Raw genomic sequence first — 5,927 nt, forward strand, 5'->3', positions numbered from 1 at the left:
TGAAAGGTAGGGGGGTTAAATGTAGGGGGGTTAAAGGCAGGGATGGGGTGAAAGGAAGGGGTGAGGTGAAAGGCAGGGAGGGGGGGGGGGTGAAAGGCAGAGGGGTGTGAAAGTCAGGGAGGGGTGAAAGGCAGGAAGAGGGTGAAAGACAGGGGGGTTAAAGGCAGGGGGTGAAAGGCAGGGGGTGTAAGGCAGGGAGGTAGGGGGGTGAAAGGCAGGGAGGGGGGTGAAAGGCAGGGAGGGGTGGTGAAAGGCAGGGAGGTTGCGTGAAAGGGAGGGGGGGTGAAAGGGAGGGGGATGAAAGGCGGGGGTGAAAGGCAGGGGGGTGAATGGCAGGGGGGTAAAAGGCAGGGGGTGAAAGGCAGGGAGCTGAAGGCAGGGAGGGAGGGGGGGGTGAAAGGCAGGGACTGGGGGGTGAAAGGCAGGGAGGTGGGATGAAAGGCAGGGAAGGGTGTGTGAAAATCAGGGAGGGGGTGAAAGGCAGGGAGGGGGGGTTGAAAGGGAGGGGGGTGAAAGGCAGGGAGGGAGGGTGAAAGGCAGGGAGGGAGGGTGAAAGGCAAGGAGGGAGGGTGAAAGGCAGGGGTGGGGTGAAAGTCAAGGGGGAGGTGAAAGGCAGGGAGGGGGGGTGAAAGGCAGGGAGGGGGGTGAAAGGCATGGAGGGAGGGGTGAAAAGCAGGGAGGGAGGGTGAAATGCAGGGGAGGGTGAAAGCCAGGGAGGGGGGGTGAAAGGAAGGGAGGGGGTGGGGTGAAAGCAGTGAGGGGGGTGAAAGCAAGGATGGGGGGGGTGAGAAAGGCAGGGTGGGGGGGGGTGAAAGGCATGGGGTTGAATAGGCAGGGAGGGGGGTGAAAGGCAGGGAGGGGGTGGTTACATAGTTACATAGTAGATGAGGTTGAAAAAAGATGTACATCCATCAAGTTCAACCCATTCTAAGGCCTTGTTCATGGTGCAGGCTTCGGAGGGAGGGCGTGCTGCCGTGCGAGCTGCCGTGGGACACAAAGTATTCAAATTGAATTCTGGTTGTCAGGGTAGCAGCTGCCCTGTCTCCGAAGCCAGGAGTTGATGCTGGCTTTAGTTTCAATAAACGAAAAATTCGTTTTTTGAAGCTGCAGCAGCATCACTGGAACCTATGCAGCCAATGAAATCATTCTTGAGAATGATTTCATGACTGCAACTTGGATCCCTAACCTGCCGTCTATAGCCCCGCCCCCTCCTCAACTTCTGAAAACGTCTGCTGGGGATGAACACACATCGCCCAGCAGACTGCCGTCCTCCCTCCCGAACGCCCTACTTCCAACTCCTGCCTCTGGCACCCTGAACGAGGCCTAAATCTAGACAACAGATACTTTATCCCATATCTATACTTACTTATTGATCCAGAGGAAGGCAAACAAAAAACCCTATTTAGGGGAAAAGTTAATTTTTTCCTGACTCCAAGAAATGGCAATCGGATTAATCCCTGGATCAACATCCTTCCCATGTATACTTATATGTCCAACCTTTTTTTGAACAAATCTATTGTATCTGCCATCACTGTCTCCATGGGTAATGAATTCCACATTTTAACTGCCCTTACTGTAAAGAACCCTTTCCTTTGTTCCTGGTGAAATTTCCTTTCCTCCAACCTTAAGGGGTGGCCCGAGTCCTTTGTACTGCCCGTGAGATGAATAGTTCTTTTGAAAGCTCCTTGCATTGTCCTATAATATATTTGTATATAGTTATCATATCCCCTCTTAGATGCCTCTTTTCTAATGTAAATAAATCTAATTTAGCTAGCCTCTCCTCATAAGTTAGAATGTCCATCCCCTTTATTAATTTGGTGGCTCTTCTCTGCACTCTCTCTAGTTCCATAATGTATTTTCTTAGGATTGGTGCCCAAAATTGTACTCCATATTCAAGGTGTGGTCTTACTAATGCTTTGTAAAGGGGCATAATTATGTTTACTTCCCTTCCATCCATTGCCCGTTTGATACAAGATAAGATCTTGTTTGCCTTTGCAGCTACTGCATGACATTGGGCACTATTGCTAAGCCTGCTGTCTACAAGCACTCCTAAATCCGTCTCCATCAAGGATTCCCCCAATATATCTCCATTTAATTTGTAAGTCGCCTTTTTATTCTTGCATCCCAAATGCATAACCTTACATTTATCTGTATTAAACCTCAACTGCCATTTACCTGCCCACGTTTCCAGTCTCTCCAAGTCCTTCTGAAGAGAAATTACATCCTGCTCTGATTCTATTACCTTACACAATTTAGTATCATCAGCAAAGATGGAGACTTTGCTCTTGATCCCAACCTCAAGGTCATTAATAAACAAGTTAAAAAGCAGGGGTTCCAGTACCGATCCTTGAGGTACAGAGGCGGCACACTTTATTCACACTTGGCTCGAGCCGCAAGCCGGGAGGTTTCCCTCGGCGTGCCGCGCGTCATCGATGCGCGGTCACGCTTCATCGGGAGTGTGCGCGCATGGCGCGCGTGCCCAGGGCTCCCCGAGGGAGCCATGGGTTGCTGTAATATGGGGAATGGCGGATGGGGGCTCCGGGGGACCCGGTGGACCCGGAGAGGGGAGGGGGAAGCCCCGATCGGAGGACCGATCCTCCGAGGCTCCGGCGTGCGCATGGGACACCTCGGCGCGTGCCCGGTATCTGTCGCGGCCGAGACCGGGTAAATGTTAGAATAAACTCGGCCGCGACTGTACTCCACTCACGACTTAGCCCAACCTGAAAAAGTTCCATTTATGACAACCCTCTGTTGTCTGTCCTTAAACCAGTTTTCAATCCAGGTGCATATATTATTACTGAGTCCAATTTTCTTTATTTTGTACACCAACCTCTTGTGTGAAACTGTATCAAAAGCCTTTGCAAAATCTAAGTGCATTACTCTGGTCTAAATTCCTACTTACCTCCTCAAAGAAACAAATAAGGTTAGTTTGGCAAGATCTACAGTATCCTTCATAAATCCATGCTGACTATTACTAATAATTTTGTTTTCCATTAGGTATTCCTGAATATTATCCCGTATTAAACCTTCAAGTAGTTTCCCTACTATTGAAGTCAGGCTTACAGGTCTGTAATTCCCCTGGTGTGATCTAGCTCCCTTTTTAAATATAGGCACCACATCTGCTTTACGCCAATCTTGTGGTACTGAGCCTGTGGAAATGAAGTCCTTGAATATTAAAGATAATGGTTTTGCTATTATTGAGCTTAACTCCTTGAGAACTCTTGTATGTATGCCAACTGGGCCAGATGCCTTATTTACTTAAATATTTTCATGTCGCTTATAAACTTCTTCCTTAGTTAACCAATTGTTCATTAATATGGAGGTTGTGGCTTCCTCCTGTGGCGCTACTATTGAACTTGATTCTTCCCTGGTAAACACAGAGGCAAAGGGTGGTGAAAGTCATGGAGGTGTGTGTGAAAGGCAGGGAGGGGTGAAAGGCAGGGAGAGGGTGAAAGGCATGGGGGGTTAAAGACGGGGGGTGAAAGGCAGGGGGGTGTAAGGCAGGGAGGGGGGGTGAAAAGCAAAGAGTGGGGTGAAAGGCAGGGAGGGGGGGTGAAAGGCAGAGGTGGGTGATATGCAGGAAGGGGGGGGGTGGCAGGGAAGGGGGTGGCAGGAAGGGGGGGGTGGCAGGCAGGGGGGTGGCAGGCAGGGAGGGGGGTGAAAGGCAGGTAGGGGGAGGTGAAAGGCAGGGAGGGGGGTGAAAGGCAGGGAGGATGGGTGAAAAGCAAGGAGGGGGGTGAAAGGCAGGGAGAGGGTGAAAGGCAGGGGGGTTAAAGGTTTGTGGGGGGATGAAAGGCAGGGGGGTGTAAGGCAGGGAGGGGGGGTGAAAAGCAGGGATTGGGGTGAAAGGCAGGGAGGGGGGGTGAAAGGCAGGGTGGGGGGGTGAAAGGCAGGGAGGAGGTGAAAAGCAGGGAGGGGGGTGAAAGGTAGGGAGGGGGTGGTGAAAGGCAGGGAGGGGGGTGAAAGGCAGGGAGGGCGGGGTGAAAGGCAGGGAGGGGGGGTGAAATGCAGGGAGGGGGGTTGAAAGGCAGGGAGGGGTGATGAAAGGCAGGGAGGGGGTTGAAAGGCAGGGAGGGGGGGTGAAAGGCAGGGAGGAGGGGGAGTGAAAGGCAGGGGGGGTGAAAGGCAGGGGGGTTGTGAAAGGCAGGGGGGTGAAAGGCAGGGAGGGGGGAGTGAAAGGCAGGGATAGTGGGGTGAAAGGCAGGGAGGGGGGGGGTGAAATGCAGGGAGGGGGTTGAAAGGCAGGGAGGGGGGGTGAAAGGCAGGGAGGGGGGGGAGTGAAATGCAGGGGGGTGAAATGCAGGGGGGGTGAAAGGCAGGGGGGAGAAAGGCAGGGGGTGAAAGGCAGGGAGGGGGGTGAAAGGCAGGGAGGCTGGGTGAAAGGCAGGGAGGGGGGGTGGCAGGGAGGGGGGAGAAAGGCAGAGGGGGTGAAAGGCAGGGGGGTGAAAGGCAGGGAGGGGGCGTGAAAGGCTGGGAGGTGGGGTGAAAGGCAGGGAGGGGGTGAGAGACAGGGAGGGGCTGTGAAAGGCAGGGAGGGGAAGATGAAAGTCAGGGAGGGGGAGGTGAAAGGCAGGGAAGGGGGGTGAAAGGTAGGGAGGGGGGTGAAAGGCAGGGAGTGTGGTGAAAGGCAGGGGGATGAAAGACAGGGAGGGGGGGTGAAAGGCAGGGAGGGTTTGGTGAAAGGCAGGGAGGGGGGTGAAAGGCATGGAGGGGGGGTGAAAGGCAGGGTAGGGGGGGTGAAAGAGAGGGAGGGGTGTGAAAGGCAAGGAGGGAAGGGGGGGTGAAAGGCAGGGAGGTAAAGGGGGGGTGAAAGGAAAGGAGGGAAGGGGGGTGAAAGGAAAGGAGGGAAGGGGGGGTGAAAGGCAGGGAGGGAAGGGGAGGGGTGAAAGTCATGGAGGGGAGTGAAAAGCAGGGAGGGGAGTGAAATCCTAATCCTGTCGAGTGACGTTGAGGCACATTAAATTAAAGTATAAATACACCATCCATTTTGTGTATTCAATGCACATTCAATGCACATTCAATACACATCAAATTCACATCGAATTGCTCTGTGTGTGCTTGCAATATTTTTCTATCAGCAGAGATGCCAAAGAAAAGGATTTCAAAAGATCTCAGCTTGAGAATAAAGGATATGTACCAGAATGGACACCGCATTTTACAGATCCAATGCTGGTTAGTTGCTTCGGGCTTCAGTTTAGAAAAAATCACTGTTAGTCCCTCAAAACCAAGTTCCAACTAACCGATTCCCCTTCCCTTATGCAACCACTATTCTCGGACCCTTCCCTTCCTTTTTACTCAGGAAACCCGCACTCCCTGGATTCAAAAAGGACTCACAAGAGTCAAGGATATCCTCACCCAAGGGAAAGTCCTCCCATTTGCTTCGCTACAAACAAACCACGATATCCCCTCCTCCGAATTCTTCAGATTTCTCCAGGTTAGGCACTATATCCAATCAGTCTACAAGCCAGGTCGAACCCATGCTTTGACTTTGTTTGAGGACTGGTGTCTACACCAACCCCACGCAAAGGGCACTATCTCTAGAATATATCACAGTTTATCCTCTACCAAGAACAACCAAACCCCTAATAACTATATGGTATCCTGGGAAAAGGATCTTAACGTCTGTATAGATCTCGATACCTGGACAGACATCTGGGAAGCTGCCTCCAAAAACTCATCATGCGTTGTAATTAAGGAGAATATTTACAAGTTAATATTCCGATGGTATATGACTCCTGGCAGGTTTCACTCTTTTCTCCCAGGCGTTTCCCCTCTGTGCTGGCGCGGTTGTGGTGAAGTGGGGAGTATACTGCACATATTCTGGTCATGCCCCAAAATCCAACAAACATGGATGGAAGTGTTCACCCTAATACACAAGATACTAGAAATCTCTGTCCCACACGACCCAGTATATATATTGCTAGGAA

Source organism: Ascaphus truei, unplaced genomic scaffold (assembly GCF_040206685.1).
Source record: "Ascaphus truei isolate aAscTru1 unplaced genomic scaffold, aAscTru1.hap1 HAP1_SCAFFOLD_565, whole genome shotgun sequence".
Lineage (NCBI taxonomy): Eukaryota > Metazoa > Chordata > Amphibia > Anura > Ascaphidae > Ascaphus > Ascaphus truei.